We start from the raw sequence: 23,810 nt of genomic DNA, 5'->3' as shown, positions 1-23,810 counted from the left end.
TATTTCCCTGATCCTGGGAAGAGTCCCCCTGGGCCTGGGGTCAATCAGATTCAAAATCCTGGGGACAGATGACAGTCATAGGGTTCTTCCTTACAATTCTCCAAGGCAGGGCTGACTCCAAGATCTCTCTGCCCCCTGCGCTGGACCTTTTAAGTGGGGGAAGGAGTGTCTCGCTGGGCTGTGCCTCTGACCTTTATGGATGTGCCACATCATCTCTCTGCCCTGTTATAACCTCCCTGCACAGTCTTCTTGAATAGCTCAAATGGCACCACCCAGCCACATGTGTTCTGGGAGTCTTAGCTCCTCCTATCACTGACATCACGCTCAGGGCCTATTCCCAGCAGATCTCCTCTCTAGTTTGGCTCCAGAGGTCTTGACTCCAACCCTTGTTGAGGGGCCTGGGGCAGGCCTCTTCCTGGTACAGGATGACAGCTGACTGATTGATGCAGAGCACTTCACCTATTCCCTTATTTATTTATTTTATTTATTTTATATTCTTATAGAGCGCCAGACTAGACCCCCGAAGGGGTATCTCTGCGCTATAACTGCAGGTATAGAGAGAGTCAGAGAAAGTGTCCAAGGATGGAAGGACAGTTAATAGCTGGGAAACAAATGGGTTTTTAGGTTTTTTCTAAACGCCATGTGATTAGTGATTGACCTCAGTCCGAGCGGCAATGAGTTCCATAAAACGGGTCCGGTATGGGCCAGTGCACGTCCACCTTGCCTAGTTTTCTTAATTCTAGGTATTTTGAGTAGTAGCTGCCTTACTCCTTCACAGTTGAATTAAGCAGTGTTGATAGCTTCCTTTGAAGGGTGAGGCCTTTGTTCCTGCAGCTGAAGAAAAAGGTAATTACCCAGTCCAGCAGGGTCACAAAAGGCCTGGGCTCTAATCCTGAGCAGAGTCAAAGAAATATGAAATTCCTGAATGACCCATAAGCAATACAGATATGCTTTTGGACTTCACAGAATAGTTCTTTTCACACAGATTACAGTGTACATTTGCATGACTCTGGAGTCAGTGACACTAGAGAACTGGAGCTGTGCACTAAGGTAGCATTTCGCATAGGACTATAATGGAGTGTCACTACAACCAAGTCAGTAAAACACAATGACTTTCCCTCCACGTGTACCTCCCATCATGCAGCCTATTTCAGGTCACCACCCAACTCTCCATATTCCCTTATGCACCAGGCTAATGGTGCGCAGTTCTTGGGCTGTGCATGAGAGCAGTCCCCCATGCGCAATCCTTGCATGGGTGCAAACTCATGTGCACACGTGTTCAAGTGTAACCAGCCAAGTGTCCCTTACCTTGGCAGCGGCCTTGTTTTAAAAGGCAGACACTGGCGGTAAACATGTGCAGTCCATTTTTCCCTGAGGTTACCATGGGTGAGTCACAGGTTATGAGGCTCTCCCAAAATAAGAGGTCAAAAATCAGGTGAGCAAAATGTGAAAAATCCAGGTGAATTAGACGGTAAGAACCACCTTCTCACAAAAATGAAAACAGAAAGTAAGAAAAATCCTACACCATTTAGAACAATAGAGTAAAATTAAAGAAATTATTTGATTCTAAAACAACAAAAATTCAGTTAGTAGTACGGGAAATATTCGATTTCAAGGGTTTATGTTAAAAAAAGTGCCTAAAACACAAAATGCCAACTGCGGTTATCTGGTTGCACTGGACCAAGACAAAGTCACAAGTACAGGCTGATCGCAATGGAGCGCAGGCCGGAGGCAGGGACTGAGTTAGATCAGCTGAAAAAAGCATCTTAAATTCTGGTTGCAGAGTGGTGCGAGGACCTCCATCGAGGATGCATCGAGCAGCGACGGTTACGAGGAGCTGCAAGATAGGTCCTGCATGAAGGATATGTCTTGCAGCAGCAGTTCTGAGGAGCTGTGAGGTCTTGCAATGGGTATTTATTGCACTGTAGCAGTTCTGAAGCAGAGCTGCAAGGTGACGAGTTGCACTGTGTCTGTTCTGTTAGGATTACAGTTGGGCTGGCAGGTCAGCTTCAGGCCGACTTCCAAGGGTCCAGGACTAGGGTGGCACTACTCTTGGGGTTAAGATGCAGGTACAGTCCTTTTCACTCAGGCAACAGGGCAGCAGTCTTTCTTGTAGCAGAGTAGCAAGCAGTCCTTCTTGTGAGTCTTACATATGGCCAGATGTGTACTGAACACTGGGGTCTGAGGGTCAACTATTTATACCTGGTGCCAGCTTTGGAGCAGGAGTGCTTGGAATTTCCTGCCTCCCTGCCCTGGCCCCAGCTTGTCTGGCACACAAACAATTAGTGTGAAACCATGTGTGAGTGTGCTGAGGGAATGTTTTAATATTGCCAGTGTTTTAGTTGCGGCGGTTAGGGAAAGGAAAATAAGGTTTTTGTGATGTGGTACATACCTGACTTTACACAGTAATGATGGTAAATGGTTCTATCTTGGATGTTTTGGTCCATAAGATCATGTTTTAAAAGAAATATGTAAATAATTGACTTTTACATTGTAATGATGGTAAATGATTTTATTCTGATGTTTTTGGTGCATAAGATCATGTTTTAAAAGAAATACGTATGTTTTTATTATTTTTCTCAGATTTTTTTGTAGTGTACTTTTATGGTTTTAATTTAATTCATAAAGTGATTTTGAATGACTGAGTGTGCTTAGGCAGAGTCTTTGTGATGTACAATTGTGGTAGGTGACAGCTCGCCCACTATCAATTCTTCCAACATCTATTCCCCTTTGTCGCACTGTCTGAGAGCAATTCACAAAGCCTAACTCCCAGCTACACCTAGTCATGTGGCCCAGGATACAGGCAGCAGACACCATATGGTTTGGAGAAGCAAATGCAAAAGTTCAGTCATAACACAAAATAATTTCATGGTTTCACATTGCAGTACACAGAAAACAAAATGTGAACGTATCACACATGTACATTACAAAACATGTGTCCCACCCCACAAACAACAAATTAAATTACAATAAAAATCATTACAAATTTCACATGCAAACTTGCAAACAAATAAGACAGTTCTGAATTTGAATGCCCACATAATCTTTGTCACCAACTTTCACATGAATGTGAGTTCCGCCTTACTGGGCCCAACAGCCTCACGGTGTTGAGCACATTGAGAACAAAGGAGTGACTCTGTTGCTATTGAATACCATCTTCCACAGGTCTCAACACTCATTATTATTGTGCACTCATTGGCTGAAGACACATCTTCAGCTAATGAGTGCGCAATAATAATGGGTGTTTTTATACACGTCCAGAATCTAGAAGTTTCTTACCTGAATACCAAGCTAGATCTAGAAGACAAATTATTTCCTTTTCTGACATTTAGTCATCTTCCACAGGAAATTCTGAATCTGAAGAGGGAACTTCCAACCAAGTGCCACAAACTAGAAATTAACAGAATCTTTAAGGGAGCGGCCACAAAAAGGAAGTAGTAAATTATCAAAATTAATACTTGTATAGCGCACTGTAGCAAGGGTCTCAAGGCGCTTGTATGAATACCGCTGTGGAACCCATTCTGGCTTTCCCTGTGAGGCGTCTACTCCTGGGCACCCCAAAGGTGGAGGCCAGGCATCCTTATCATTGTGGGGGCCGTTGTGGAGACTAAGCAAGCTATTGCCCAGAGTTGCAGAGTGGGACTCCATGATTGGAATAGGCACTGAGGCGAGAATTATCAGGTCCGTGGAATTTTTGAGCCCAAGACCCACCAAGAATTGAACCCTGGTCACGGGCTAGACCTCTGCATTAGGGTCTGCCGCTCTAACCATTGAGCCACACTTCTCCCAGGATCAGATTCTCCAATCAGCCATGGGAAATGGCCACTCAGCGCCAATACTACAAAAATCAATGAGATCCCCAATTTTCAATCTGTGCAATAGACCTCTATCAAAGGCAGAGGAGAGTGTCTTGGAGAAAGTACAGTTGCTCCGCCCGGCAAGACATACCAACTTTGTTAGGTTAAAAACAGAAGCCTTAGAATTCTGTAGAAAGATACAGTTGAAGGCTTTCTTCTGAACATAGGACTCTCCCCAGAGGCAAGAGGCTTCTGGGTTAAGGGATGAATCTTCGTTATGTTCACCACCTAGTGGATTTCCAAAATTGGGATTTTGGAACCAAGAGTTCTTTCTGCTATTGTCAATCTTGATAAGACAAAAGAATATGTTAAGGACAACATTATGAAAAGATCAGAGAGATCCCCTTTTACGGCATCAAAATATTGACGGAAAAATCATCAAGCAGGCTGACAAAGGCAGTGCCATTGTTATATTGTTTTAGGCGTAGCCTCGTTGTTTCTGTGATGGCTATTTCTTGTGGCTGTTGATGTGGGTTACCATGGATCTCTTAATAACTGGCGTGATTCAGCCTATAATATTTCTTTATCACGAGGTTGTTATGTCACTGGGCATCTACTCTTAGTGTGCATTAATATTACGCGCTTCCTATCCGGTGCTTTCTATCGTTCGATAATCCTTCCGGTGTCTCTTCTCACTAATTCCCATTGTGTGTCTCTAATGTGTTCCATAACACCTTAATGGCATCTTTCACCACGTGTTAGTGTCAAATGCCGAGTTTGTATCTTACCGTGAAATGGCGTGTTGGAATCTGTGCTCGCTCTACGACCGGTGCTCACGCGCTGTTCTCCCCAGCGTCGGGTCATGTGTATGTTATGATGCTGTGATGTCTTTTAAAGCGGTAGGTCCTATACCTTTTCATTATGGGTGTTGGTAATAAAGTATTCGAGTAAAAAAACGTGCTGTTACGAAGCTGTGAGCTAGAGGAGCGATAAACTATTCAATAGCGCTGTGATTAACTAAACGCTAGGGTAGGTGTGCATTGAGTAATTGGAACTACGAAAAGAAGGAAGGGTTTAAACTATTATGAATTTGGAAGAAATATGATGTATTAAAAGGTGGATCCTTATGTAGCCGGGCGGTCTCCCATCCAATTGCTGACCTGGGCCGACCCTCCTTAACTTCTATAACCTCGCCTCGTGTTTGAAGTGTCAGTGTATTGATCGGGGTGATGATGTTGATGACTAATATACTGTGTGTTCTTCCGTGTGTAATAGCCATACATTAGTAGCATGATTAGTCTATTTGTGAAAACAGTTCAATTAAACATTAATTACAGATAACATAAAAATTCAGTTCTATTGTTCAGTCCATTTGGTTTCATTGTATTGAGGTAGTAAATCCAGTGATTCTCTCTTTTTGAAAGGGTTTTCTTATTGTCCATGCCTTCTCTTTTTTCCACAGTTTCTAATATACATGCTCTTAGTTGGCTAATCTGGTGTTGTGCTTCAAGAAAGTGAGTAGCGATTGTAGATTTCATCATTTTAGTCCTTATGTTGGTCTTGCGTTCGTTTAGCCTTATTTTAAATTTTCTCTCAGTTTGACCCACGTAGGCTTTGCCACATGGGCTTTTTAACATATAGATTATATTCGTGGTGTCACATGTAGCACTGACTTTGAGGTTGGTTTTATTTCCTCTGGTGGGATGTGTGATGTTTTTACCCCTCATGATGTTATTGCAGTTGCTGCAGTTATGGCATGGTTGAGTGCCAGTGTATTTCCTCAGCGTTTGGCTTGCTGTTGGTTGTTTCAACATTTCTCCAATGTTTTTCGCTCTGGTGTATGCAAATAGGGGTTCCTTAGTGAAAATGTTCTTGAAGTCAGGTTCAGCTCTTAATAAGGCCCAATGTCTTCTGATTATTCTCTTGAAGTGAATACTCATGTTATAATATGTGCTAACACAGGTTATGCGGTTTTCTGATTTTTGAACCCGTGTTTTTAGAAGGTCTTCTCTCTACTTTTTTTGTGATCTACTTAATGCTTGTTGTAGGGTTTTATCTGGGTATCCTCTGTGTTTAAAACGAGATATCATTAGCTGTGTTTGTATGTTTAGGTGATCGGGTTACGAGACTACTCGTTTCACCCTTAGTAGTTGGGAGTAAGGTAAATGTTCCTTTAGTGATGGAAGATGATAACTCTCATATCTACGAATGTTATTTCTGTCCGTAGGTTTTCTGAAAATATTTGTTGCGAACCTTGTAGATTTTTTCGTGATCTCCACATCCAGGAAGTGGATAGTTTCTTCCTGGATTTCCCATGTAAATTGAATCCTTTTATCCACCAGATTAAGTTGTGCTATCTGCTTTTGTAATGATTCTTTTGAGCCTTCCCAAATGACAAATATGTCGTCTATAAAGCGGACATATAGTTGGATGTGGGAATTCCATTCTTCTTTCTCAAAGATGTTTGTCTCCTCGGATACACTCATGTATATATTGGCATATGTTGGTGCTGCACAGTTGCCCATTGATGGCCGCCTTTTCTGTAAGTACCATTTGTTCTTGTATGTAAATTAACTGTGTATCAGGGTGAATTCTAGTAGTTCCATTAGAAATATTTTCATGTCTTCTCTATACTCGCTGGATAGTAACGCCTTTTCCACTGCTTCTATTCCTTGTTTGTGTTGTATGGATGTGTATAACGCTTTCACATCAATAGTTGCCATAATGATGTTTTGACTATCTGTTATTTGGATAGTGGATAATTTATTGAGAAAGTCTGTGGTACCCTTAATGTAGGATTTGCTTGCTGTGACACTAGGTTGTACATATTTGTCAAGAATTTTCCTGATTGGCTCATGGATACTTCTTCTGGTCGATACTATCGGTCGGCATGGTGGAGTATGTAAGTTTTTATGTACTTTGGGTACCATATAAAAACTAGGGCTCACTGGGTTCTCTTGGGTGAGGTATTGTTTAACTTTTTCTCATATTACGCCTCTATCCGTAGCCGCTTGTAGTATTGTCTGTAAGGTTCTTTTGATCTCCTGGGTGGGGTTGAAATCCAACTGCATGCAAATGTTGTCATCCTTCAGATGGTTTTCTACTGCTGTTTCGTAGTAGGATTTATCCAGTATTACTAGGGCTCCCCCTTTGTCTGCTTTTTGGCACACCACTTGGTCGTTGCTGCTTATAGATTTTAATACTCCATGTTCTTTCTTTGTCATGTTTAAATGTTTACTTCTTTTTTGTGCGTTCAATTGTTGATGTCTTGTTTACATAATTGTTCGAATAGGTCTATGGTCTTGTGACTCATCGGAGCCATGTATGTGCTCCTCGATCTTAGTCCCTTTAATTGGTCCTCTTCCTCCATGGCGTGTATCTGTTATAACGTTGTCAAAGAAATGTCTTAATCTTATTTTCCTTGATAGCTTGAACAGGCTGACTTCCATTTCTAGGGTATTTGTATGGGCTGTCGGCACATATGATGTGCCTTTCTGAAGAGTTTTAAGCTGTATTTTATTCAATCAATCTTCTGTGTGATGACAGGCGAGGAAGAGTCCTTAATCCAGGTTATCAACTTATTGAATCAAAGATCTGGTGATATTAAATTATGCCTAAATAGCAATAGATCCACCATCACTTTCCTGGATCTAGAAGTAGGTGTAAAGTATGGACATCTATTAACTACACTGCACAGAAACCCAACGGAACATTATGAAGAAGTCCAAATTGCTAGTCATTACCCTCAAAGTCTCAGGAATAATTTGCTTTATGGGCAATTTCTGCACATTAGGAGAATTTGCTCTGAAAAAAGTGAATACTTTCATCATTGCAAGTTGCTGGTTGACAAACTGAGAGACTTTAAGAACACCATGAAAAGAACCTGGTGGACTCCAAGAGAATCATTATTGGAAAAGAAAGAGAAAAAAAGCAATGGAACATTTGGCTTGTGTGTCTACAATTTGTCCCAAAACTGCCCAGTTTAAGAGAATCATTTGACTTAAATGGCATCTGATTGAGAAAAAAGCAAATCTTGTACAGAACCGTTATTTGCACTCAAGAAGGAACGGACTATAAGGTGTCAAGTTGTTCGGGTACACATATCACCTCCAACAGTCTAAAACACATTACGTCAGCTATGGAATATAGCACCTCTAGAGGGACATAATAAAGGTGGAACATGTGTCAATTGTCACTAAACAATAGGGGGATCTCTGTTTACACACAACATTTTTAAATGGAGGCATACACAATTTTCCGACAGCAAAACCAAACATTTCGTTCTTCTAATAAAGTGTCATTATACATTGGAAAAATACATTAGGAGGCTAACATGGTCCAGTTTTGGACAGCTTTAGCATTTATACAACCTGACCACTGAGGAGAAGATCTGGACAGGAAACTTACTCAAGAAGAGGCGTATCTGAATTTGTACTTTAACACAGCAGTTGAAGGATTGAACTAAATGTACAAACTTCACAACTTGACTCCTGTAAAAACACAGACAGGGCCATTATAATATACATTTCTGTTTAACATACAAACAGTATTCATCAAGACATCGCCACTTTAAATTGCAAAAACATCCATGGCGACGGTCCTTAAAAATATGATTGTATATTTGTTGGGAACTCGCCGTCCCAGAAGGCAGTGTAACACTGACTTTGGTTGATGCAACACGTGATAAGAGGAACGCCCAATCTGCCGTCTCTGTGGGTGTTTAGAGGCAAGTTATTAACTCCAGAGTCGAGTGTTGATGTTCAAACATCCAGCGAGGAGGCTGATGCTACACTTCTGGGTCACCTACATTTAAAAAAGAAGCAAGAAATCAGTCAATAACCGGTGTTCCTTTTTGTCATAATATACTATAGCGCCACTGCCAAATGCAAATGTGACTCATAGGCGATAGCGCACTTGTGAAGTTCTTCTCCTTTCTGTTGTGTTTAACCCTGTAAGATTTTAGAGATGTGTATATAAAGCTCTGCACATTGACATTTTAAGGCAAGAGCACGGACTTTCTTATAAAAGTGCAACCAACATAATTTTCGCATTGCAATGTTAAGCAAATTAACTGGATTTGAAATCAGTTGAAGGATTGTTGATTTTTTTTACGTTGCTGCAGTCCTTAGGTATTTTCTTGCACAAGTCATGTTTAATCATTACGAATTTGTGCGAGTTGAACATTTAATTGGTGCATTCCGTGTATTTTTCTCTTAGAACACTCAAGCTGAAAAACAGAAGTACCATTACATTACCAGTGACATTGAATACTGTCACAGGGGAAGTTGTTGACTTTGAGTATCAGTTTGGACTGATGTTAAGTGATTGAAGTCTGTTCAAGTCAAAAACCCTTGACTAGTTTGAGTAACAAAATCATGTTTGGTCATTACAGGCAGAAGTGGTCCAAACAATTGGGAAGGCTTTTCTCTGAAATGTTATTGTGTCCTTTGAAGGAATGAATAGAGGTAATTAGAGGATGGGTGTAATAAAGCACAACCTTTTTTGTTTATTGATTTAAGTGTTTATTTAGAGAGATGTTTATGTGACTGTGTTGGTATTATTTTTCTTTCTTTAGTTGATGTCAGTTTTGATTCCTGATGAGAACCTTAAAATAATAAGGGTTTGAAACACATTGACACATCTTCAGCCAAGGCCTACACAGAAATATGAGGGTTGGGACCTATGGTAGTTGGTATTTCATATCAACAGAGTCACTCCTTTTTTCCCAATGAACTCGGCATTGTGAGGCTATTAGGTCCACTAATGAGAAACTCACATTCGTGTGAAAGTTGATGACAAAGATTATTTCCTCTTGGGTATTCAAATTCAGAACTGTCATTTGTTTGTGAGATTGCATATGATGTTTTGTAATGATTTTGATTTTAATGATTTTTTTTGTTTGTGGGGTGGGAGAGTTGTTTTGTAATGTAAATGTGGGATACGTTTATATTTTGCTTTCTGTGTACTGCAATTTGAAACATTGAAATACCTTTTGCTATGATTGATGCATTATAAAATAAATGGTGATCACTAGTATTAAGTATAGTGGTCATGAATAAAAACAAATGTATGTAGTTATCGAGTCAGTACTGACAAGTGGAGTGGTATTTTGTGTTTTGAGTGGCCTAGCAATACTGACTGTTTGAGGGCCCATTCCCTATTCTAGGAGTTTAACTTTCTAAAACTGGAATTTTCTGAATTGTGACTTACAACCTGACCTTATCATGAAAGAGGGTTTCGAATTAAAATTCTTTAGACAAAACTCAAAATTGCTACCTGCTCCCAATTGAAAGTTATCACTTATTGAATGTAAATGATAGAGGTAAGACTCACAGTGTTGAAAAATAAATCTAGTAGTTTTTCCCTCACAGTTCATGTACAACCTAAACGTACTAGTCCAACATTTTAAATACATTGCATCCTACCCTATGGGCTGTTTAGGTCCAACACTAGGGCTAACTCATATGGGGAAGGGAAACTCTGTTGGCTGGTTTTTGCTGCTGCTGTAGTGCCCATTTTAGGAGATGGGACTTGTTGTCCTAGAAGACTGTGGAAGAGAGAAGGAAGCAGATTCTCCTACGCCACACACCCTTACCTGCTTCCGTGTTTCCTCAACTCCAGTTCCCAGGAGTAGGCATCCGGCTGGATCCATGTCTCGCCTGGCGCTCTTCTTCTGATTCTGGTCTTCTTCCCCTGCTGGACATCCGGTTGTTTTTTTCTTCTTCGAACGAAAAGACAAAAAGAAAAGAAAAGCAAACATTAAAGGTTTGGAGTTCTGGACTTTTTGGTTCCGTCCAGAGGTGTCAGGGACAACACCCGAAGACCCCGGAGTTCTACCTGTCTCGGTGCACAAATAAACAGAAACACGGGCTTCTCGATGGTGGCGTCAAAGACCAAAGGTTTATTACTGCAGGGACACAGAAGTCACAGAAACTACACACGGGCAGAATCTAGGAGCCTGTTCGATTTGTACAAAGTGGGTTGCTCCTTAAATACTAAATTTTAGGCTTGGGGCAAATTCTTTACATGCTAGTACATTTCTAAACCTTCATGTCCTAAACAATAAATATTTGGCGTTACACAGGAATCGTCAACAATATCTGATGTCAAAACATTACAAACGAGGGGTTCCCACTGTTCCATCATAATCCCATGTCAACTTTTCATTCAAGAGCCGGACCGCCTCATCGTAAATTTTGTTACCTCCCCCTAATAAAGGCCCAGAAGGAAAGGAGCAGAGCCAGGTGCAGAAGATAGAAAAGCAGGATAAGGGATGTTTGTGGGTCGTAAATGGGCAAGGCTACCAGCTTCGGCCGCCTAATCATGATCAGGCCAACGAACACGAGAACCAGTATAGCAGGACTGGCCTCAGGCAGAGGAGGCAGCTTCTGCCGAGTCATGCAGCCATGGCGTTTTCTGTCCTAAGGTGCACGTGTCACTAGTAAGGTGAATCGCCGGCTAAAGCTTACGTGTCCTTAAGTGAAAGAGGTCACTGCGTGTCCATTGACTATGTGAGGGCAAGAATACAAAATGGCTGCCGTAATCTAAAATGGATGCCATGGGTAAACCAGAAATGTGTTCATAACAGGAGTGCTCTTGCTCGTAGCATAGCGCAAACACCAGGATATGCTAAATGGATCATTTGCGGTTCACTGATACCAAAATGATGAATTTATGACAATGTTGAAAACACAGGTTCAAATCGTCACGGAACCTCAGGTTGCCAGGCACCGCAGCGCGACTCACGGTCCTGCAATCTACGCTTCTGAGAATTCCGGTAAGGTTTTTGAGCTTGTTTTAAAACTGTTAATAACTGAACAAAGACTCTGCATATCTTATTGGGCAAAAATACTTTTGAATAATATTAAAAGAGAAGGTCAGAAGCTCTCAATCGGACAACAAATCAAAGACTCATTTAGAGTTCAATTGATTTGTAAAGGCTGCAAGAGAAATAATATTGTCAACCTTTGAAACAAGCACAGCTTATTTAGGATTGTTGTTGTCATATGAATAATTTATATACATATTTATTTCAGAACCCCCCCTCTAGGAACCAGAATCTGGTGCTGAGAAGGTCCTATAAATCCTTGATGTGTATTTTATTTTTTTGCGCTACTACTGAATAATTGACGAATACAATTGCATACTATTGTTTTATGTTTCGGAAAGGTCAAAGCTCAAGAAAGAATTCACTATTGTGCTCAAGCTCATTGGGAGTACAGATAATTCTGAATGAGAAGTGTCAGAGCATCTATAGGCTCGCTTTTGGGTATGGGTAGGTTTCAATAATAACACATTCAGGAATCTGGTTAGCATTAGAAGATACCAATTTGTCTGTTGTTTCTTTTAGAGTGCATTTCTCTACGTTTGACCAAAGATAAGCATCAGAGAAGCCCAGACCCACTCCCTAGAATCCTAAGAGACAAGAGTGAGAAGTCAGTCCCAAAAAACTCCATCAAGTTCGCAGTGTTTGTCTCTCTCTCTATCCTATTCCCTCCTTCCCCCAGGAATCAGTCCGGGTCGGCAAGTGCATAGTATCTTGCTGTCTCTGATTGGTTTCAGGTGGAGTTGGGGATCAGCAGCATCATGAAAGGAACAAAACAAGGGATTGCAGGTGAGAGGTAGTCATGACACTGGGAAGGCCGCTACAGTCACAGTAGTCACTATGGACTCTTTCCTACAGAGGACGGCTGGAGTTCTTGATAGGGAGATAGAGCTGGTGCCCTGGTGCCTCTCCTGTTCCTCTGTTAACCATCTTCTCTCGAATCCCCCTAGGACGCTTGTGATCCCTGAAACTGCTGCAGGCTTATCTAGTAGATCCCCAATGCTAGAAGTAGGGGGCGCAACTAACTGCATGGCGGGCCAACACATACCCCTTTCACCCTTCATTGTGGTTATCCACACTTCGGGGGCTGACATACCCCCGATCCAGGAGCAACATATTGGTAGCCCGGATAAGCAGCTAGCAGCCATCATGCCAACCTAGGACAAGTGGAGGAGAGACGGCTGGTCTAACCTTGGGTATGAAAACAAAGGGCCTAATAACTGTGAGGAAGGCTAAAAGGTCGGGGGCGTGGGGGCATATCAAAAGGCACCCAATGAGCAAGCACTCACAATGGCAGATATTGTAATTGCACTGGAATCTTTTCAGGACTCACTATGGGCTATATTGGACTCAATATTTGATTTGCTTCTTTAACACCTGACCTCTATAGAGAAGAGATTTCTAACCTCAGACAATGTATTTCATCTAGGAGGGAGGCTCTCAATACAGAACTAAGGATCTCTATGGGGTACATTGCAACCAAGGGATTCACAGCTAAATACCGTAAAACAGCATTTATAACTCTTCCGATATAACACAGTGCCATTACAACGCGGTCAGTACAACAACTGCGTTGTTACCACGCATACCATTACAACGCAAGTCATTAAAATGACTTGCTGTAGGGGGCTTTAGGTGTTGGATTTAAGTTGCACAGATTGGAGTTGGAATAGTAAATTACACTATTCCAAACTCCAGCACCCCTCTACAGCAAGTCGTTGTAATGACTTGCGCTGTAATGGTACACAAGGTAACAACACAGTCATTGTACTGATCACGTTGTAAAGATATGCGATGTAAATGCATGTGTTGTAACGTCATATATTCCTAAATACCAGGAAGCAGACAATGCCTCCTCTAAAGCCTTGTGTGAGGGCTACCACTAACTGATTTCAACATCTTCGGCCGTTACCTCCTCTGCAGAACAAATTGGGCCCAAGTTTAGGGTCTGATGGAAGGGCACCTACCTCGGAACAAAATGCAATGGAAACATCTTACGGTAGAGAGGGGGCCATGATCACAATCTAGTGAACTTACATCTCCCACCAGAATCAACACTGTATGTTGTGATCCTGGGGAATATGCCAACTCTCTCTCAAGTTGTTGAGGAAGACTATTCTCAACTGAAGAATAAAGCCATGCACTGGCTGTCCTGTAACACTGCTTTGGGCATAAGGGCAGAAAACTACATCAACATGGTGCGCAGGGTCAGTTGGGTAGGAAGATCTAATAAGCCCTACAAAGGTTAATTTTTACAGGTTGCATGTCACAGAAAGGACAAGTAGATAGTCGAACTGCTCCAAACCACTGTGTGTTTGCTATGGCAAGTGTGGGAATATTTATACCTTGAAGGTGCCGAGTTTGACGTAAGGTTGGACATAATAACTTCATCAAAGACTCTCAGTTCTTTGAACACTCCATGAGTTCTTGGATAAATCAATATTCAAGCAAGAGGAAGTCCCTGATGGCTGAAGGCTAGTTTTTCCAAGAAATCGTTCTGGATTTTCGGAACTAGTGGAAGTAGCCATGCAGTATTTGGACTGCATGGGCTATGTCTAAATATGGTAATGATTTCTATGCCTATATAAGGATAGGGTGATTTATACCTATATTTGGGCATGAATCGGGAAAATTATACTATGGTCCTAAAACGCTGCACAACACCCGCTCCACTTTAATATGTTCAACATTACTAAATAATAAGCATCTAAAACAAGCGTTGTTTAAACTTGGGAATCTATGGACCTTTCTGTTTTGCTGATCGCTATGTCTAAATATAGTAATGATTTCTATGCCTATATAAGGATAGGGTGATTTATACCTATATTTGGGCATGAATCGGTAAAATTGCACTAGGGTCCTAAATTCATATACAACACCCACTCCACTTTAATATGTTAAACATTACTAAATTATAAGCACTAAAACATATCTAAAGCATGTGTTTACAATCCCACCCAAAATACAAAAAATGCATTTGAAAAGGTTTGCACACGAAAAATGAACATTTTGACTGTACGCATTTAAGAATAGTGTTTTCATGTGAAGTATAAAGCATGAAAGGAATAATACTAACTAAATCAATAATGACATGTCCATTAATGAAATGGCTCTTAAAAACAGGAAAAAGTCGAGACCATCCCATAGCAGAATAACATACTGTTTTGGTTATGAGGACAAGGTCAAACATTGTCTCTAGGAAGTATTTAAAAAGGAATCTCTTGTTCTCTAAGAATAGTTCTACTTTAAGCAGATTACTTTGTGCAAAAAAAAAATATTATATTTTCAAGTTCTTTGGGGAAAAAAATCAAAATTAGCCGTAGAAAAATAGAGTTCCAAAGCTTTGGAAGGATTGTTATGAAAAGTGAAGGCCAAATTCATGAGTTTATGGAACGCAGTGTGCAGATTTCAAAAGTTATTCTCTGTCTCAAGAGAAAACATTACGTCATCAAGGCTGGCAAAGAAATTGACTACCACAGTAGGCAAAAGTGGAACTACTTCATTAAGTAGATCAATTGTGCACAGATGAGAAGCATCGCCGTCAGCCGGCACTAGGCATGTGCAAACTGTGCACCTGCACAGGGCCGCCAAACCCCAGGGGCCGCCACGACTAGGATCGGATAGGAAGGATCACTGGAGTGGCGGCCCCCTGGCAGGATTTGGCGGCCTCCGGGCTGCGGGCAAAGGCAGCGTGAGTCAGGCCTGTCCTGTCCTGGTTAAAAGAGGCCAGCGCGCGGCACCTCTCCTGACTCACAGACACTCCTCTCGCGAAGGTCACACAGAAGCCGCTTCCCCCGCCTCTCACATAGCTGCCAAGGTTTCAGATTGCCATGAGTGACATTTTCGTAATTTTAGAGTAATTTTGAGTGACATTTAAATTCTAGGAGTGTGAGTGACACTGTCTCGCGAGCAAAATCAAGCAATGAAGACCAGGGAAACACATAAATATAAAAAATGACACCCATTTGAGAAACAGGAAACTAAGTTAACTGCTGTAAGCCGTAAGAAATATAAACAACTTCCCTTTGTCAGACTGTAGCCAAAATGCAGACAGAAGTTAAAAGCACACTGAAAGACATTCATAATGTAATTATAATCTCGCAGACTCATACACAGCGACATGAGCAGTAAGCACAGGTGCATTAGAAAGCTGAGAGTAGGAGACACGCAATTAGGTCACGACTAAGCAGGCAGCTGTAATTTATGGAAGGGCACAGCAATTGACATGATCCACACTTTACACGTACAACTGGGTGAGCGGTTCACCTATATAAAAATGCATTAAATAAAATAAATACATCATAATAAATGTTTGCACTGTCCGTTTCCATTAGAGTAAATGGTAGAAATTCTTTGCACTTACTTTAAGAAGACGCCCTAATAAATCAAAAGTGAACTGTGCCATTTAATTGGGCACCAAGAAAAAGCGAACACAGGGAACGATATTAAGCAAGACGCTCTAATAAATATTTGTTCCCTATGGGAGATGGGTTGCTGTGCTGAGATAGCTGATCGGGCCGGGCACACTGAGGGTTTCTGAATTAACTATGTGAAGAATCCACCTTCAAGTGCTGCTTCTAACTTTTTCCCCTCTGATTGTGAGAAGAGAGGCCTGCCGCCGTCAAGAACAGGGGGGGGGGGAGGGGGCACCTTGACGACGAAATAAAACAATCACAAACCACTTAAAATACTTGCTCTCCCAAGGCTCGACAGAGAGACTGAGGCACATCGGAACACATGCCATGAGGTTATATCAATATAAAATAAACACTGGCCTGACCTGACTCGGAACACCGTCGACTGCAATTGGCAGCCCCGCTGGCCGCAAGCAATGATATGCTGAGTACCACGGACTGACTGGCTCAGTCCTGCGGCAATCATTCTGCTGCTCAGCCCTGATTGCACACATGATTTTGGTGCTGGAGGGGCAGGGTCCGGTAGCTGCCGCCGGATACCGCAGGTTTGCAAGCTACCAAAAGTAAGCCAATAATGTTTGCAGCAGTCAACCATGGGGATGGGATCACAATTGCTCCAGTGGCCGATTTTGATATGCGTAGCGGCCTACCCGCTCCCACCGCAGGAAGCAGGAGCCAGACTCGCCTAGAGCACTTGTCTGTCAAGACACTAGTTAGCAATTGCGCTCTGACCCGTCCTTTCAGGGATATTGCACCCTTAGTTTGCTGGCAGCAGTGCACAACGCGCGCCGCTACTGCAGCTTATATGGTGCTTTATGTTTATAACAGCACTCCCAGCTTTACAGTTGAGGCTCTATAATGCGCAACTTTGCATTTCAGTGCGGTGATGCGGATCACCACACTGAAATGCGTTAGTTTCAATACTGATGCGTAACACTTGGCAGAGCTGCTCTCACGCGCCTGACTGCTGACCTGGTGGTCCGCGGTGAAACAGCTCTTCTTGGCAGATCGAGTTCCGGACCCTGCAGCTCGTGCGACATCAGCAGGCACTGCCCCCCCGGTAAGTGCAAGGGGAAAAGGAGCACTGTATAGAGCGTCCAGATTGGAGTCTGTCTAAGTCACACCCTCTTCCAACCCTCATTGAGGGAATCGCTTAGGACCTCACTCCAGGCTGTTGTCATCACGCCGTCATTGCTTTATGGAACTCAAAACAAAGTGTTAGGTGCCTGCGCCTACCTACCCGTCTTAATAACCTGTCTCTTACTCGTGCGTTCGCTATTGATCGTACAAAAATAGCTTCAAGTCTTCACAGTGTTTGCTTTTATTATTAGCCGTCTTCTGTGTTGATGCATAGATACAAATATTAGATGGCGTATAGTTACCCGCAGTCTCAGTCTCTCTGTATCTCTACTTTTGCTTATTAGGGGCCTTCTTATGGTCCTCATTTGGGCAATATATAGGTGCTTGAATACTTGGGGCTGGGAGGACTGAAGATTCCTACTGAACCTCTGCATCTAAATTGGGAAATTCCAAGCTTCTAATCTACGGAATGGGGGAATAACTATGCAAATTGGTAAATAACAAGTGGAAATCTCAATAGTTTGCCCTGTTCTGAAGAATACTCCACTGACATTTACCTAATGCTGTTTGCAGGTGGAAAATATTTGCAAGGGACCGGGCATATCCGTCGTGGGGGCTGCGGCAAGGAAGGTGTTCCAGGCCGTGGTAGGCTGGGTAGCATTTTCTGCTCCAGCTGAGGTACTGTTGGGTGAAGTATTATGGGCACTAGCCCTTCATTAGGGATAACAAATGAGAAAGAGGCAGAGTGCTGTTAAGCTACTGGAGTCAGGGCACGCACAGAGCAACTCTTTCTTTATTGCCAGTGTCACTTTACTGGTGACACCTGCGGGGGTTTGGTGTAAGAAAGTGTAGGATATTCCTATTAGGAGAGAGGGCCTGCACAGGAAGGTGTACCCCTGGACACTACATTCCTCCCAAAAAACAAGAAGCGTCAACACGTTCAACAGTGGAAAACAAAACAAATAAAACAAGTGACGCAATGAGTATATTGACATCAAAGTTCCGCCCCGTCCGGACCCCCTCTTCCGGGGCCCTCACCTACGCTCCCTGCACAGGGCCACCATGAGCCTAGAGCCGGCCCTGATCTGTGTAATCTTGTCATGGTACCGCATGGTTCTCCATGGTAGTCTGGGTATCGTTGGTGACTGGACTTGCCATATTGGAGCAGAAGAAACAAAAATAGAATTCCTGTTACGAGTCCCAAAATGAGAGGCAAACCACTGAACACAGAGTGCACGAAATTTGGAAAAATGCTGAGGACTGCTTCAAATGATGCTAACAGCCCCGAAAAAGTCTTGTTAAATATATGTGCAATACCGCTGGTATCAGACATGTTTAAGATTTGACCTAACATTTCTGCAAAATGTACTGGGCAGTTTGTTGATAATAATGCATGTATCTCTGCAGAAGTCCTTGCAACTTGCAGATCATACGTTTCTCTAGACAAAGTCAGTGGCACAGTTTTTTGCAAAAAAATGGCTTTCATTCTGCTTAAAGTATCAATTTGTATAGAAGAGATATTCAGTGAAGGCCATAACGCCGACTCCCTGTCTGTCTTACTTTTTGGATACAATGCTTGCATACAACAAGTGACCCTGGATGACACACTAACTAGATACGCTTTTCCTGGCAACATGCCACACAGCGGTGATCATTTGAGCATAAAGTAGCTGCCATTGAAAAGCTGCCTGAAAATTGGTTCTATCACTGCTGCTGGTGAACCGTGCATGTGGCAAGAAATGTTATTTGAAAAATCTTCGCAGGCTCCATGTAAATTAATACCTTCGCATAAAAGTGTACCGCTTAGTGAGGTTTTACAATTTTTACTACTAAGAAACACTTCCTTTCCCCCACTCCAACATTTGTGTGTGTATGGTAAATTCCAGGTTGACTTAATGTAACCTTTACCCAACCTTTCATACAGGCCTGCTGGTATATGTTGTAAGCAATACTGAAATTGGAAAATCGGCACTGGTATTGTGATGGTGCCATGTATTATCCATTCCAAGACAGGTTTCTCAGAATCGGTTAATGGTAATCTTTCCAGTTTTTCAATGCTAAGCACCGTATAGTCTGCTCCTCTTTGTGCCAAAGAGATTTGTGAAAGACAGTAAACAATGACGTGGTATTGATTAGACGCCATGGCACTTAGCCTGAACGGAGATTTTGTAACGTCCAGCCTAGCAGCATTATAGAATGTAATTGAGACTGACCATGTTGTAACATTAGCAAATCCTGTTCTATTATGTCAATGGCAGATGACACAATGCTGTCCAAAGAATACATTCTGGAGGACAGAGTCGTTAACCCATTTTCCACTACAGAGAGAGCTTTCATTAAATTAATACAATCAATTTCTCGTATTTTTTCTGCAGTTTCCATTTGCGTGACTTTCCATGCTTCATTGTGAGCATAATGTATACCGGCGCATATGAAACGTTTTTGACGTGGTTTACGAGGTCCAAGTAAGAAGTCTCGCAAGTCAACGCCTTCTTTAAGTAAAGTTAAGTGTTGTTTAATTTCTAGAAGTGTGGATTTCTGTAGCCACTCAAGGCATAGTTTTCCTACTCTGTAAGTTGTTACTATCCCTGGATGTTGTCTCTGGGAATATCTTGGATCTGGCCTGTTCACTTTGAACCCTTGTGTTTTGTTCAGTAATCTATCTTGACAGTTATTCGTGTCTGTGGGCCAGATTAACCATTTTTTCAAATCAGGATTAGTTCTGAATCGCTGTAAAATATAATTTACGTCTACCTCCTCATCTGAAGGTAAATTACTGTCGAGTGTGGCTTTAGGTATGGACGGTTTGTTTAAATCTTTTATCCTAGCTAAGCCAAGACATGATGTTTGTTGTACTGTGTCATTTAAAAACATTATTTGTTCTGGGATAATGTAGGCTCTGAATAAGGCTTCCAAACCTTGTACCTGCTAGTCTTTTGTGCCCCAAACAGATTTTGTCTCAATGTTGTCTTTCCAAAAGTCAAAGCCTAATATAGACAGCTGACCGTGAAAGTTTGCAGAATACATTTGTTTAGTATTGGTCAATATGTTTTTCATTCCTGTCTTATTCACATTTTTGAAATAAAACGTTTCTGGATTTGTGACATTAAAACCTGAGAAGTAAGGAAACTTTTCATAAAATGTTTTTGAGCTGCCCTTTGGCGGCATTGGACAAATGTTTCCTTTGATTATAAGTAAAAACATTTCTAGGGTTTGCAGATTTGTGCAAATAATGGTGACCATAATGATTGAAACAGTACATATGTTCATAATCTAATGAACCTTCTAAGTATTCATGTTTCGTAGGTTTTGCTGACATTTCTAAGTCTATCATCATATTATCAACAGTTTCAAAGTCCCAATCATCAGAAAATGTGCTGGGTGAGACAAAGTCACTCAAAGAAACTTTAAACTGGTGTGGACTCTTCAACAGTTTCACCGGGCCATAAATGTCATAATCAGTTGTGTCCCATGCTATACCACCTGGTATAGGAACGGCTGTGATGTTCACTGATGACACTCTTCGCTCACAATGAGATGATTTGTGAGGTTTCAGGAGAAAGTTGATGTTCTTACTTGCTGTGTCCATTGTGCTGTATTTTCCATCTATCATTTTTCCCAAACTTAAAACAAGAATGAGCCAGAGCAGGAGAAAAAGTACAACTAACACAATCCAAAATTCAACCCATGGTGAAGCCAAATATATATTTTCAAGTTAATGAAAGAGTTCTGCCATTTTTTTTAAAGTTTTAGTAGCTGGCTTACTTTCAGGTTCACTGGGATCCTCAGAAAAGTTATAGAAGTTGATAGAAAAGCCAGAGGCCGTTCTGTCAATTGTTGGTATCGCATCCTGAGTCTTTGAAATCGCTGGAGTTGCTTCTTCCTTTGTCATATTAGTATAGTCAGAGGCTATATCACTATAGACAGGTGTTTCTTGATGAACTGTTATTTGGGGTTCAAGAGGTACTAGTTTCATGGCTTTGTTGCATAGCCCTTCTTTTCTTACTGCAGGTTTATCAATCGTGATAAGTCTTTCAGTTTGAACCTCTTGGATTGTAGCAGTATTTGGTTGTCTGCTACATCTTGGGAGTCCATTGGGCCTACTACCTATTATCGGCCACATGATGTGGTTTGAACAGGTTGATGGACACGATTCTGTTCTCCCTTTTTCCAGCAAGGGCCGGTAGTAACATTGATCTTGTTCCAATGATTGATAAGGCAGGTACTGCTTTTCTGTAGGAAGGCCCAAATTCCTTCTTCACCGCGATCTTTTACCTGACTAGATCCCCAATCTTTGGAATCCAGACAGGTCTTGCTGGGACAGGTGTCTTTTCTTCAGTGGCTTTTCTGTTGTCTTACTCAGACCTGTTTTTTTAGCTTCTTGCCTAACTGGATAATGCCTTTGTGCAGTTGGTTGAGTTTTTAACTGGATTTTATAATGAGGAGAATCCTCATCCCATCCCACATGATTTTTATATAATGCTGGAGCCTGGGCCACTGCCCATTTTCTGGCATAAGTGTATTTTTTATGAATTGGAATATGATTTGAAAAGGCTGGCATAATGATCTCTTCGCCATGTGGCACTCCCTGACAAATTCAGGTGGCCAGTCTTTTTCAGCTAGAAGAATGTCATAACCCTTAGAGAGCTTCTCCCAACAGAGAGCTTTTATTTTCCTAGTTATGTCCCCCTCTATCCGAAGTGTTACTTCATATAACTTATGGGGTACACTAACCCTGGTGTCGGCAGTTTCTACTTGAATGCATTCATTCAAGTCCACTGTCCCCAACTGCACACAAGGTGGCGCTGCTGAGTCGAGTTCTTGCCGAGGTGCTCGAGGAAAAGGTGGAGGAGAGGAGCGAGGAGTGCACGCCATTGAGGCTCCACACAGCCACGAACCACTACGAACTGCGGGGGCCGCGGCAGACACTGCTGGCATCTTATCCCCCGCCCCTCCCTTCCTTCCTCGAGAAGACGCAGTCAAGCGGCAGCGGCAGTGGTGACACTGGACTGAGCCGCGAGCCGCGAGCTAGTGGAGTGAGCTGCCACCTGCGAGGAGCTGCGAGGAGGGAGCAGCCCTGCCGTGGGGAAGGGGGGCCATGAGCGGTTCGCCTGGACCGCGAGCGCTGGCATCGGCAGCTGGGACACCCACCCCCACCTCCACCGCATACCTCCAACACTACTCCCACAGCTCAGAACGCTGAAGCCGGCGCCTCTGGTGCTGGAGGCGAAGTGCTCTCTTGTGAGCTCCAAGTACCCCGCGCTGGGCTGGACACTTTGCAATCCCCTTCAAAGGAGCCGCAAATCATTTCTCAACACGGCAAGAATCCCTGGGCCCGTTTGAGCGCGGAAGTGAGCTGCTGAGCTGCGAGCTGCGAGTAACCCCACAGTGCGGCGGAGAGTCACCCCACAGTGCGGAGGAGAGCCGCAATCTGCCACACAGCGACACAGTGAAACCCACGGGAGGCAGAGGTCTGGCTTGAATGACCAGCTGGGATAGCCGCCTGCTAGAGAACCTGGGACACGAAGAACACTCCAACTGACCCAGGTACGTGGCCACACGACAAAGCTACCCCAGTAGGAAAGCATTTTCTGCCCTCCACGAAATTGACAAAGAACACTACTAATCAGCTGCTAATTAACTGGATGTAGCCTTCAAACATCTAACTGATCATTTCATCTCTAATGAAATTGCAATCTGAAGTGGCCCAAACCCACCGTCACTCACCTACCAAACAATCCAAATAAATAAACTGCCACGGGGAAATAGACTTATTCTCTTTGATTCACACGCAGTGGTGAAAAAGAGTTCAAGCCAAGACCCCCCGGAGCAATGAGATCCGGTAAAGAAAGAAAGTATACTGCTCCCAAGCGAAGGAAGTCCAAACAACTAGACGCAGCTGGGGCTCAGGGCCACGTCAAGCACCTCAGGGCCACGTCAAGCACACCCTAAAACCTCAGAAACTCAAGAGCCTAACTCTACAGGATTATTTCAGAAAGACCCGCTTAAACCCGCAGAATTAATACAACAATTAGAGCAATACCTGCAAACCTTGGAGGTAACCACCTTTACAACCTCTGACCTCCTAGGGTCTGACCTTAAAGTATCACCGAAAAATTGGGTATTCAACACAATGCCAGCAAAAGAGCCACCAGATATTTATTTTTTCGGGTCCACCTGTACCAACCAAAACAGGGAAATCACCCAAACAGTTTCTCTTACTCCGGAGAAGCCCTCCACCCCTCTGGCAGACGATAACGGGACAGCCCTTCCACTGCAATCACAGCTGGGAGACATAATGCATTCAATAGAAGCCTCTCCCTTGTTGCTACAACTTCCACATTTTACGATCAAGCCACTCACGGGCTTCCTACAGCAAACAACGACGGCCCAAATCCATGGGCCGCCGCAATTTAATGGTAGCTGCCAACCTCCAAACTCGCTAACTTCACCAACAATAAAAACATTAACAGAACCAACAGACGCAAGTCCATTACACAAGTTATCTCCACCCTTCGGCCAAACAAGAACTCTATGTCAAAGCAAATCAGCGCAGAAGGCAGCAAAGGATCAATCCACGCCGAATCTGTCATTTTTCTTTAAAACCACCTTAAATTCCCCAAACCCAAGTCTCACTCCAGATGACAAACCGAACACAGAAGAGGACACTACGACCAGCGCTTGGCCCCAACT

This window comes from Lissotriton vulgaris, chromosome 5 (assembly GCF_964263255.1).
Source record: "Lissotriton vulgaris chromosome 5, aLisVul1.2, whole genome shotgun sequence".
NCBI lineage: Eukaryota > Metazoa > Chordata > Amphibia > Caudata > Salamandridae > Lissotriton > Lissotriton vulgaris.
The sequence above is the reverse complement of the archived record's forward strand: the minus strand, read 5'-3'. Positions refer to the sequence as shown.